We start from the raw sequence: 11967 nt of genomic DNA, 5'->3' as shown, positions 1-11967 counted from the left end.
ATGATACCATAAGATAGAAAAACTGGCTGCCCAGGGAGACCTATGCTTCTGGGGTCGTTTGGAGCCTCTGTCTAAATAGGCAGAATCATTTGTTTAAACGATCATACCTTATTGTCTTTCTTATATTTGTGACACAAAGCACTTTATTACCAAACCAGAAAATTTCATGTTATAGAAGAACACAGAATGATATGCTCTATCTCACATGTGCCTACTGGATGGATTTTACATAATAACTCAGATTCAGATGATGGTTTATAACCATTTTGTAATTTCTTTTTGAATCCTGTGGGTATTCATCTAAAAGGAACATCTCACAAATCACTATTGTTGCAGTAGCTCCACTCCTATTTAGATGGTTATTTCCAAAGCATGCTGCCTACTGTTACCTCTCCAACCATTGGCAGTTACACCATAAGGTTCAAATTCTGCTTTATTCCCCATGCTGCTTAACATCAACATGAAACTGCTAGGAGAAGTTATACAGGCCATGCATTCTCTTGTACAGAAGAAAGTCCTATGCCTGAAGAACCAGCAGAGGAGGTCGCTATTTTCAAGCTGCCCACTTTGAAGGGTTGTCCAGTTCAAGTCTAGTATAAAGATAAAGAACTGCTGGATGAAAGAACCAGGAGATGCCTTAAGACAGCCCATCAACAGACTGAGCAATCTCGCCAGCGGAATGAAAAAGGTGTACAGGTTCACCGGTCAGTTTTTCACATTATAGTGAGACACAGTGTATTTCTATTTAAAAATAATAATTTATACATTTGTATCTATACCTATAAATTGTCATATGCACATATGTGCTCCTTCCTCCCTTCTATTTTGTAATGCTCTTTTTTGGCAGTTCGTGGCTCCCCTAAAGTGGACTAAAGAGGTGTTACCAGCTACTACCCTGCTCTGTTTCCCCCTTTTAGATAACATTGATGAGACTGCTGAGGTCCTGAATCAAAGCCAGGGTTTGGTTGGATAGCCCATAAACTGAGGCTCCAACCTGGTAGAATAGAGGTGGTGGTAATAGGTGGCTTGTTTTCCCAGTTGAGTGGTTTTCAATTCCTTCTGGAAGAGGTTGCCCTCCCCTTACTGGTTTGCATTTTGTGTGCTCTCAGATGCAGAATTGTGACAGGATGTGTAGATGGTTGCAATGATGCAGAACACCTGTAATCAGGTTAGCCTGATATACCATGATTTTACCTGGACTGAGATAGCCCTGCTATAGTTATCCAAGCTTGGATAGCTTCCTGCTTGGATTACTGCAATATGTTATACACGGGGCTGGTTTGAAGAGAGTCCAGAAGCATCACCTGTTTCGAAGTACAGCCATCCCAATCATATTATGCCAATATCTTCCCATCTGCACTATTTGCCAGTCCATTTACCGGCCAATTTAGTGCCCCAAAGTCCTTAGGGTCAAGTTAAAGGACTGGCTTCTCCCAAATTTACCTACCTGGGCCCTAAGATCTTAGAGGTCCTACTTAGAGTACTCCCACCAAATCAGATATTGTGAATAACCACCAGAGAAAGGGCCTTCTTTACAGTGGCACCCCTCTATGAAACACCTTTCCAAGAGATGCTTGTCTGGTACCCATGCTCCATGTCAGTTGAAGGCCTTTGTATTTTTTTCCAGGTAATTCAAGGTCATTCTAAGATCCTCCTTTGCTCTGCTTTGTTGTGGCTGCTTTATTCAGTTCTACCATGGCAGATTTTCATTCTGTTTGCTTCTCAGGGCTTTCCTGATTGCTTTAATGGCTTTTGTCTTTTATTGTTAAATGTTAAGAGTACAGGGCTAATTGGGCAGTAAACAAACAATGTGCATTAGTACAAGTATATACATAAAGACAACTATAATCCTGAAGCAAGGCTATTTCCCTCCTATTAAGTGGGTACATGATTCTGTGCCACTGGCACTGAATTATGGTAATCAGTAACATAACTATCATCCAAAAGGAGACAGGAGATCCTAACCCTGACATCTGCTTTCATTTTAATAACTTTACTGACCATGCTCTCCCCTTTCTCTCTGGAATGTATATCTTCTCTCTTGTGCCTTCCCTTCTCAATTCTCAGTTCTGATTTACAATTAATTATTATTAATTCCATTTCTGTACCACCCAACAGATGCAGCTCTCTGGGTGGTTTACAATAGTATGTACTGGTCATTCCCAGGGCTGACCCAAGATGTCTCATCATCAAAATGAAGGACACAGTGGGATCCAGCTTGCCCCACCCTAGCACACAGGCGATGGGATCTTCCTTCAGCACCAGCCGTGGGCTGGGCCGCCTCCCCTGTGCAGGAGAGAAGCAGGCTGGCTTAGGGGCTCTAGGCAGGCCATGCGACACCTTCTGTCTATGTCTCGTCACTACTTCCTCTGCCTGAGGAAGCTGCTTCCTTTGTCTGATGGCAGGGCCAATCCAAGTTATTCCCTTGCTCCTTTTATTATTATGTACCTCTGCACACATTTAATCTGAGAAAAGTTCCTGCTGTTTCATCTTCATGGAAAGTTGTCATGCTCTTTGTCTTTATGATGGTGGGTTCTTATTTATATCTTATTGAGTTTAGAAAATAAGCAAAGCTGACCACTAAGCTATTTTGTACATCCACAGGTGGAACAGTGGATAAAACTAATACATCAGATAAAGCAACAGTATGTGATGGCAGAGTGAACTGGGCTGCAAAGTGTGTGGTGAGCTGGAAAAAGAAAGATGGACAGTAAGTCACAGATGCTTTGAGAAGCTGTACCAGCCTATGGATTTCTGGCCCTGAACTGAAACCTGTGCAGCTCTCACGATACCCTTGAGCAGCTTTGCCTGGCATATATGTTGGACTACAACTTCCAGTCATCTCTGGTGTAGATAGTGGCCATGCTGGTTGGAGCTGAACGAAAATGTAGACCAAGACCTCTGGAGGACACCAGACTGGAAACCCTACATGAAGTCTCTGTAATGAGGAAATTCCTCCATGAAAATCTGCAGATGTTTTCATGCCCTCAGCATAGACAGAGACGCATGGAATGACTTTCCATTCATTGTTGAATCTGTCGCTCATAAAAAGTAGGACTGTTCCTGCTTTAAATTTTAGTCCATTACTTGTATGGTTTTCAGTCAGTGAATCATTTGCATATTATATTTGCAAAAATTTGGATATACATAAGATCATTTGTTTGGAGAAAAAAGAACATACTTGCAAGCACTACTAATTTTAGTAGGACTTACTCCATGGAACGTTGCACCATTTGTTGTCCCATGGCTGTTAGGAAGTGACTTGTGCCAGCTCATTGGCCTCCTTCCTCTTTGAAATGACTCCTCCAAAACCTAAGACAGAGGGCCAGTGATGGTGCAGGATGCAAGTGAACTCTGAGCCTCCCTTCCTGAGTCCAACTCTGGGTGCTTCCTGATGGAAGGTTCTTAGTGCTACTAACTAGAAGGCATGGGAGGGTTACAAGTTCACAACATCAGAACACCCATACAATTCTGTGAATGAGGCAGAGCAATGGCATGATGCAAGATACATCTGGAAGCACTCTCTTTCTCCTCTCCTATTCTTCCAACAAGGGTAGGGGGAAGGAGGAAAAATGGTGCACGTAGATTAGGAAGGAGGGAGTGGGAAGAGAGAGGAGGAGAGAGAACAGCTTCTTTTAAATGTGGTAGGAACTGAGACCAGAATGTGATTTTCAGTGCCTCTTTTCTTCCCATCCCTTTCAAAACATACACATTAAATTATATGCCAATGTTTTCCATCACAAACATAGGAAGCTGCCATATACCGAGTCAGACCATCAATCCATCTAGTTCAGTATTTTGTTGTCTTCACTGACTGGTGGCAGCTGTCCAGAGTTTCAGACAGAAGCCTGTCTCTGTTCTACCTAGATATGCTGGAAATAATTGAACTGGGCTGAGACTTTCTGCATGCAAAGCAGGTACTGTACCACTGAGCTACAGATCTTCAATGCGTTGGCAAAAAGGCGGCATATGGATGTAGCAAAACAAACAAAATGATGCCTAATTGACCAGGTGCTCTTTTAAAAATAATCTGGGAGATGTTTACAGTGCAATCCTACTTGTATATATCTACCCAGAGCTAAGCCTCTCTAAGTTCAATGGGACTCACTCCCAGATAAGGATGCATAGGAATGTAGCCTCAACCAATTAGTTGGTTCAATTACTCAATTAAGGGTGCAATCTTATGCATGTTTAGACAGGAAAAAGTGATGGAACTCCAGGCAATCCCCAGCCAGCATGACTGGCTGGGGAATTGTATAACTTTCCTTCCCTGTCTAAACATGCATAGGACTGCATCCTAAATGTTTCCATAAAAAACTATACTGCAGTCCTAAGCAGATGTACCTGTGTGTAACTTCCATTAAACTCAGCAAGACTTCCTTCTGAATAGCCATGCACAGGATTGCTCTGTCAGTATTATGTCAAGAAGGGAACACATCTGTTGATTCATGCTGATGCTAGCAAAAGCTTTAAGGCACTTCAGTTTAGATTCTTAGCTAAAGAACTTATTTGTAGTCTGTCCCAAAAGCTCATCAGGGAAATTTACCTTCTCCATTATTTTTTGATTCTGGACACATAGCAATGACTATGTCCAAGTTTCATAAGCTTTGTGATATTAAAAGATCCATCTCCTCAAATCAAGGGATGAAATGAGAATCTGGAGAGGCTGGTAGTGGATTAAATCATAAATACAGCTTTATATTGGTAAAATGATACGGCTAATTATAGTTTAAATCATGTGGTTTTAAAAACCAACAGTGGATGTGCATACGTGACACTTTTAGTGGTCTCAAGTCTATTCCATCCCTCATCCAAGGTCAGGGTGTCATACATGAATTTTTTTGCCCTTTTTGTTTGCAGCTCTGTGAAGTAGATTAGGCTGAGAAGGGGTGACTGGCTCCTGGGAGCCATCCTGAAGGGGAGCTGTGGGTGGGCTCCTGCAAGAGTCCACATCACAGCAGAGGCCTGCTCTCCTGGACCTGTTTCTCCTCTTCATGCAACCAGAAAGTTGCCCTATTTCTCTTTCTACTCCAGACAACAGTGCTGGTGAGCAGGAAGAGCAGTCGATCATGCTACCTACTTGCTCACGGGTTTTCTGCCGAGTCAAGCAGTTGCAATGATGAGAAAGAAAAGGAGCAATAGTTGGTGAGAAAAGAGACTGGCTGAAGAGGGTGGCCATTAAGGGTGTTCTTTCTAAGGGTCCTCCAATATCTGGAGCCAGCACTGTTGCCCAGTGAACCTTCAGCATCCTTGGGCAGCGGTTGGGCCCCCAAGCTCAAGGAGAAGCACTGCTTTCCTGCCCCTGCCTTGGGCAGCTAGAATTTCCTACAATGCTGTGCAATTCTGGAACATGATGGGAAATGAAAATGGCTGCTCAGGCTACCTTAGCACCAGATAAGCTTGCTGGGGCTCACCAGAATAATGGGGCCCCTTGGAAAGCGCTCTGCTGAGGACCCCACACACTTGGGGCTGTACGATGGCCAAACTATGTGACAGCAACAAAACCATGCTCTTTAAACAGAAGAGAGAGCAGGTAGGGGAAGGGCATGTTACACCTGGACCTTCTTCCACTTTTCCTCCTGCATCCCTTCTCCACAGATGCCTTTTCCCAAGTCAAGCACTGTCCTACCATAAGAGCCCAGCTGAGGAAGGGGAGGGGAGAATGTCAGGGAAGAGAATCTGGAGGAAGAAAAGCAAGGGAAAGGGTTCCGCTTTCCTATTTTGAGCTTTTAATCATGAACCCTGCTTTACTAATTTGGAGGAAATACACATTCAAAGCCATGGGTTTGCTGCTGTCCTGTTTAGTTTAGCCTTGAGCGAAGATTTGAACTCAGCCCTTATTACTCCAGGTCCAGCATTGTTCAATACCCCAAACATGCCTACTACTTCTTCAGCTTTTTGGGATGCCATTACAGCCCCTGCTGTAAACAACAGCAACTCTTATAGGATTATGGAATGTGGACTTCCAACTGAAGTCTGGAAGCAAGCAAACAATGAAAATCCAAATAGATCTTGATGCATTTTGAAGAGTGAAGGAAGGTTTAATAGGATGATTGACTGAAAGTAGGTCTCACTTTAAATCTGGAGCAAATAATATGCAGTTCTGATGTATGTTGCAGGAGTCAGCCTTGAGTTCTGAGTCAAGCCCTGACTGTTCAGATAAGATTTTTTGACTCCTGTCTAAAGCACGTATTTACAAAGAATGTCAAGAGTCAACCCTGTCATTCCATTCTTGTAACCATTTAGCTGCTAGTTGTTTTACCTCTAGAAAGTTCACAATGTTCTCTCAACTGCTCTGTGAAGTAGGTTAAGTTGAGCAACATGGATTTGAACAAGGCCACCCAGTAAGTTTTGTACCTGAGTGGGAATTTGAACTTTGCTTCTAATTCCGTGCAAGCTGACTGTGTTAAGTCAAAGCAGCACACCGGCTCACATTTTTGGTATCTGCAGCAAGCTCTGGTTAATAGCTTCTTCTGCACAGATTTACTGTTCAATACAGCTGAGTGAACTACTGATCCCATTATCCTTGGCTTGAAAAAAAAATCCAGAAACAGAACTTCTAGGTTTCTCAATGACAATTCTTCCCCCTTCATTCTCTTTAGATCCCCATTTTTCACAAAGTCTAGTTCTCAGTATATTCCAGCCTGCTGCCCTCTAGACGTTTTGGACTACAACTCTCATCAGCCTCCCTCAGCAGGGCCAATAGTTAGAGATAATGGTGGTTGCAATCCAAAATATCTGATTGAAGGGCACCTGATTTGGGCACCGTGGTCTATTCTGTTTATTACTGGCAAACTCTCCCTCCCAAATTCTTGCTACAGTTCCAACAGAAATGGTCCTGTCCCTGGTCCTGTCCTGTGGAGATGAATTCACACAGTCATATCTGATTTTGGAGGATGTGGCAACATAGAACATATCAAGTCAGAAGGGGCCTCCTGGGCCATCTAGTCCGACACCCAGCACAAGCTGGCTCTGCTTATATAATGTCCAACATGTGGGTGTCCAATCTTGCCTTGAATGTCCTCACTGAAGGGGCCCCCACCACCCCCTGTGGAAGCCCTTTCCCTATCCTGGTGGTCCTAACCATCAGGAAGTACTTCCTCACATCCAACCTAAAACCCAGTTCCTTTAGCTTTGCCCCCTTGGATTGCATCCTTCCCTCCACCACAGGAGAGAAGAGGACACGACCATCTCCTTGTGACATCCCTTCACATGCCTGTAAGTCACTATAAGATCACCTCGGAGTCTCTTCTCCAAACTGAAAAGTCCCAGTTCCCTCAATCTCATCTCATATGGCATCCCCCACAATCAGGCTATGAACCTTGTGACTCTGCACTGAACTGATTCTAACCTTGCTATGTCCCTCTTGTAATGTGAAGGAAGAGTTGACACTCACCTTTTCTGGCAAGGAGCCACATGCAGCAGTTCTATCAGTGGTTGAGCATCTGTGCAGTTGCAACAGTCAAGCTGTGAAAGCTGTCTTCCAAGCCAAGGGTTGGTTATGATCTAAACCAGAGGTGGGCACCACACAGTCCAATGGCTCCCTATACCTTCCGTGGCCTGATGTGTCCCACTCCCACTCCCACTCCCAACTCACCCTGTGCTGGTACAATTTGCTGATGGCTGTCACAGTTAAGGGAAAAAAAAAACTAATTAGAGGCTTGCTGCTGAAATTCAGTGGCAAACTCAGAACTACAGACTCAGAAGTGCCAATTTTAGCATGTTTTCAAGCTAAAAATGGCTCTCCAAAGTCTCCACAGTTGTTCACCAATGAATCTCTGCAGCAAACAGTTTCTTTTGCTACTCTGGGGCATTGCCAGTAGGAGTGCAGCTCCCAAGGGGTCCGTGAGCTGGAAACTGGCCCCAACACTGCCACAAGTTGCCCATTCTTAAGCTAAACATAGAATGGACTATTTATAATTCTTTTGTAGTGGCAAAAACAATCATGTAAGCTTATCCAATTTTCCACATTCGTGGATAAAATTGTATTGATCTGCAAAGGACTTTCCCAAAGAATGTGGAAAATATTAGAATTCACTGGTGCAGTATGAAGCAGGTGCATTATTGGTGCTACTAGGATTATAATAATAACAGCATTGTATAAATTACAAGTTAGGTTTTGCCCTGCAAGAATTCATATTAACCTTGATAACTGACAATTAAAACATTTTAAAGTGGATGTTGCTAACTGTTCTGAATGTATAGGGCAGGAGGCAGTCATATGCTTAATATCTGATTCGCCACCAAGTGGACTACAAAATTCAGTCAGATTGTGATATCCCAACTGTTAAAATGGTCCATTTAATTAACAATTGCATGTGGGTTTTGCATAGCTTCTCACAATTACAGTATTATGAAAAGCATGCTCTGATGCTTTGTTGGTCATACGTGATCAGTTCTTCAGTATGTTAAGTTATGGCAGATCAGTATAGCAGTTTAGATCCCCAAAATGTGAGGATTGCCTCTTTCAAATATATTCATGGAAGGGAGTCAGCAGTAGACGGACTGAAGAATTGCCTTTCTTAGCTCAAACTGAGCTAGCCATTAAGAGCTTGATCAGAGAACCTTCTCTGGTGGATCCACTTTTTGAAGTTAGGGAGTGGTTACCTTCTCTGTGGTGGCACTTGCATTATGGAATTAATTCTTAAAGAGATGTGCTTGGTGCCTACTTTATCTTAGGCACCAAATGCATTCTAGCCAGTTCTTTCAGGCACTTAAAGGCATCTGAGTTGGACTTTTTAAGGGTATGTGTTCTTCCTGGAAAGTGTCGGTTTCTAAAATTGGCTTTGGATTTGTGAATCATTTTCATTTTATACTGCCTACTACTGTTTTGTTCTCAGAATTGTCACAATTTATTATGTCTTCCTACTATGAGCCACACTGGTAATTTTTATAAATGAAATAACATATACACTGTTGTATACATATATATTATAAATGTATGTAAGAGCTTGTATTTAGGAGACCTAGTTCAAGTCCTAACTTGATCGTAGAATCATTTTCTGCCTTTGTCACCTTCTTTATAAGGCTCAGTTTTCTATCTGTAAACTGGAAATTAACATGATAACTCAACTGTGTTTCTTGTAAGGGTAAACAAAACAAGAAATGGCAAAGCAACTATATATATATTAAAAAAAACTTACAATATGCTGGCCTTAGAAACAGGCCCGAGGCCTTAGAGAAGCAGATATGCCAGTAAATCAGAATACTGTGTACTTCATGTGATCAATTTCTACCTCTAGGTTCATACCCAGTTCATAATCAAACCTTAACAACAATATTCATCTAAGCAAGCAAACAGTATATTGTGTGAATTAGATACTTTGGTGGAAATCTAAAAATAACCACAATACTTCTGTCTCTCAGAGAAAACCAAACAAATTCAGTTAAATACTTCAGGCAGGAAATGGCAACACCCATCCCCTTGCATTTCCCCATATTCCTGTTTCCACATCTTATCCTGGACACATTATATGGGGAGTAAAACTAGACTTTAGCTGCCGGGTCTTCAACCATGACAAAACAGCTTTCATTCATTTCCTTTTGGATCTCTTCTTCATGTATTTCTCCATGAAGAAAAGCAATCTTTTGCTTCAAGCCTCCAAACAAACCCACATCAACGAAGACCAAGTTATATTAAAAAAAATCTTTATTTCATGTACCAGGATTTTTTTGTAGTTTTCTGCTTTTTAAAATTGTTCTTTTTAACAGTCTGAAAAAAAAAGAACACAAAAAAGAAAAGAAAATGGAGGTTTGTTTCTTGAACTGGTTTGAGCTGAACATAAGCAATATCCTTGGAAAAAAAATTCTCCACCGGTCCTCATCCTCCCTCTTCCCCCTCTTTCTGACTTCCGTTCGCTCTTTTTCTTTCACACACACACAAACACAAGCACCCTTAACACACTCACTCATGCATACGCAAGTGCTCATTCATCTTTATTCAATCAGAAGTGCTCAAGAACTCTACAGATACCAAGTTCTTGAAAGCAGCTTTGGGTTTCCACCAAAATATCATCCTCTGCCTATGCTGGCATACAGGAAACCAGTTCTTTTTATTTTTAAAAAACTCATCTCCTGGGCTTTGGATATTGGTTTATTCCCCCTGCCCCCTGCCTGCCCTTTTCATTGTCACAGATTGGCAGGCCTAAGTTTTGGGATTTAGCAGGGGTGCTAGACACTACAGAAGGGGGTGCCCCATACTGAAAGCTAATGTCACGCAAGCTGTACATTTAGGCTCTTCAGCCACGACCGACTTATCTGCAGATGCCTGGGAGAAGTCATTTGACCACCATGGCTAAGTGCCCTACATAGTGCTCCCCTCCCTGCCCTGGAAGGGACCCCACTCTTCCCTGCAAGAGAAGGAAAGTTGGAGAAAGCAGCATTAAACTAGGCGGATAGTGCAGGTTGCTTTTTCTGAACGTCATTTAAATTTCTGCAAGAGCTGAGTTGCCATGAAAAGCGAACCCTCTTTGCATCTAAGCAGCACTAGTTTGAACAGGAAGCTTCAAGCGAGAGCCAAAGTTGCTGAGGGGAATGACAGGACCTCGCTCAGTAATCCATTCCACCTGAAATCTTGCTCCTTCAGGGCTCTGGCATTGCAGGGCTATGGAGAATTCACTCCATCTCTTTTGACCCAAGCTGTATCTGCTCCTTAAAGGTTAACTTGGTGCCACATACTGGCATACACACGATCTGCACCTCCCCTGCTTCATTTTTCCTAGTAACATTGTTTAAAAAGGAGCTGGATTGGAAGTGTTTCCTAGCACACTGTTACAGTCACAACCAACCAACCAACCAACCAACCAAAAGAAGCCATGGCACCAAATATCCCTCATGAACATGGTGGTGATTTGTGGGTATGTTGTGACTGAGTGATGTGTAGGATTGGGACTGTGTTTGAGTGGATTAGAAGGAAGCGTGCTACAGGTGTGCTCCTCTTCCTTTTCACAAGTGTGTAAACCAGGAAAAACTGCAGTGAAGTAGGCAATAATTAGTAGTGAGAAAAGAGAATCAGGCTTGTGCCCAAGAAAGCTGCACTTTCCGCTGCCTTACAGCACTCCAGGGCGAATGTAGAAGGTTAGCACTAAAGCGAGGAAGCAACACATGGCAGCTGGGCAGTTCCTGTCTATCAGCAAAATAGAGATAGGAAGGGCATCTCCTAAAAGCTCTAAATGCTGTTTCTTTGCTTGGCTAACTTTGTGCTAAGCAGATAAAAGACAAACATGTAGGATGCATCTCAACCTGAAGCCGGGGCAGGGGGCACAGTGATGCAGAAGAGTGGAACTTGCCAGACCCCTGCTTGCTACTCAGCTATTAAAGGCACAGGAGCCCCTGTCAGGGGGTCTGGCAAGACCTAGTTGTCAGCCTGCAATAGAGTTTTATGATGACTCTTTATGGCCATAAAGAACAGCAGGTGGTCTTGACCTGTAAAGGCCCAAGAGTCCCAGGAGGGAAATGTTGGGCCCAGGGAAGTCAGTACTCATAGATCCCTCTTCCTCCAACCTTTTTCTGCTGCCACTTTGTTCCTCCAAATGGTTGACTTCCTAAGAGCTTCCACCCCAAAACCATTCTAGCAGACTTCCTGCTTTCCCTCTGCCATGGACATCCTCAGTGAGAGAAGCAGCTAGTTTAAGGGAAAGGGGGATGAAATGGATTTCTCCAAGAGGCTGATCCCCTGAAAAATCTTGCCTTCCTTTCTGCTGAAACTTGTAAAGTTGCTGGAGCCCGTGTGGGACAGCTTGGCTCTCGCTGCTTTTAAACTTGGTGTACAAGAACTTAAGCAGCTGCCCCTGCCCTTACCATTGCACTGCAGTAGAAGAAAAAGTGGTACCTACCATAATTGTTTTCTGCCCAACTCTTAAAAGGATGGACCAAACTGTCCTATAGTGAACGTGAAGATGCTACAGGCAGGCCTCTGTGTAAGGCAGGGTGAATAGGAGGAAGTCAGGGAGTAACGGTTTAGTAGTG

The sequence above is a fragment of the Varanus komodoensis genome, unplaced genomic scaffold, assembly GCF_004798865.1.
Source record: "Varanus komodoensis strain SLA01 unplaced genomic scaffold, ASM479886v1 scaffold39, whole genome shotgun sequence".
Classification (NCBI taxonomy): domain Eukaryota; kingdom Metazoa; phylum Chordata; class Lepidosauria; order Squamata; family Varanidae; genus Varanus; species Varanus komodoensis.
The sequence above is the reverse complement of the archived record's forward strand: the minus strand, read 5'-3'. Positions refer to the sequence as shown.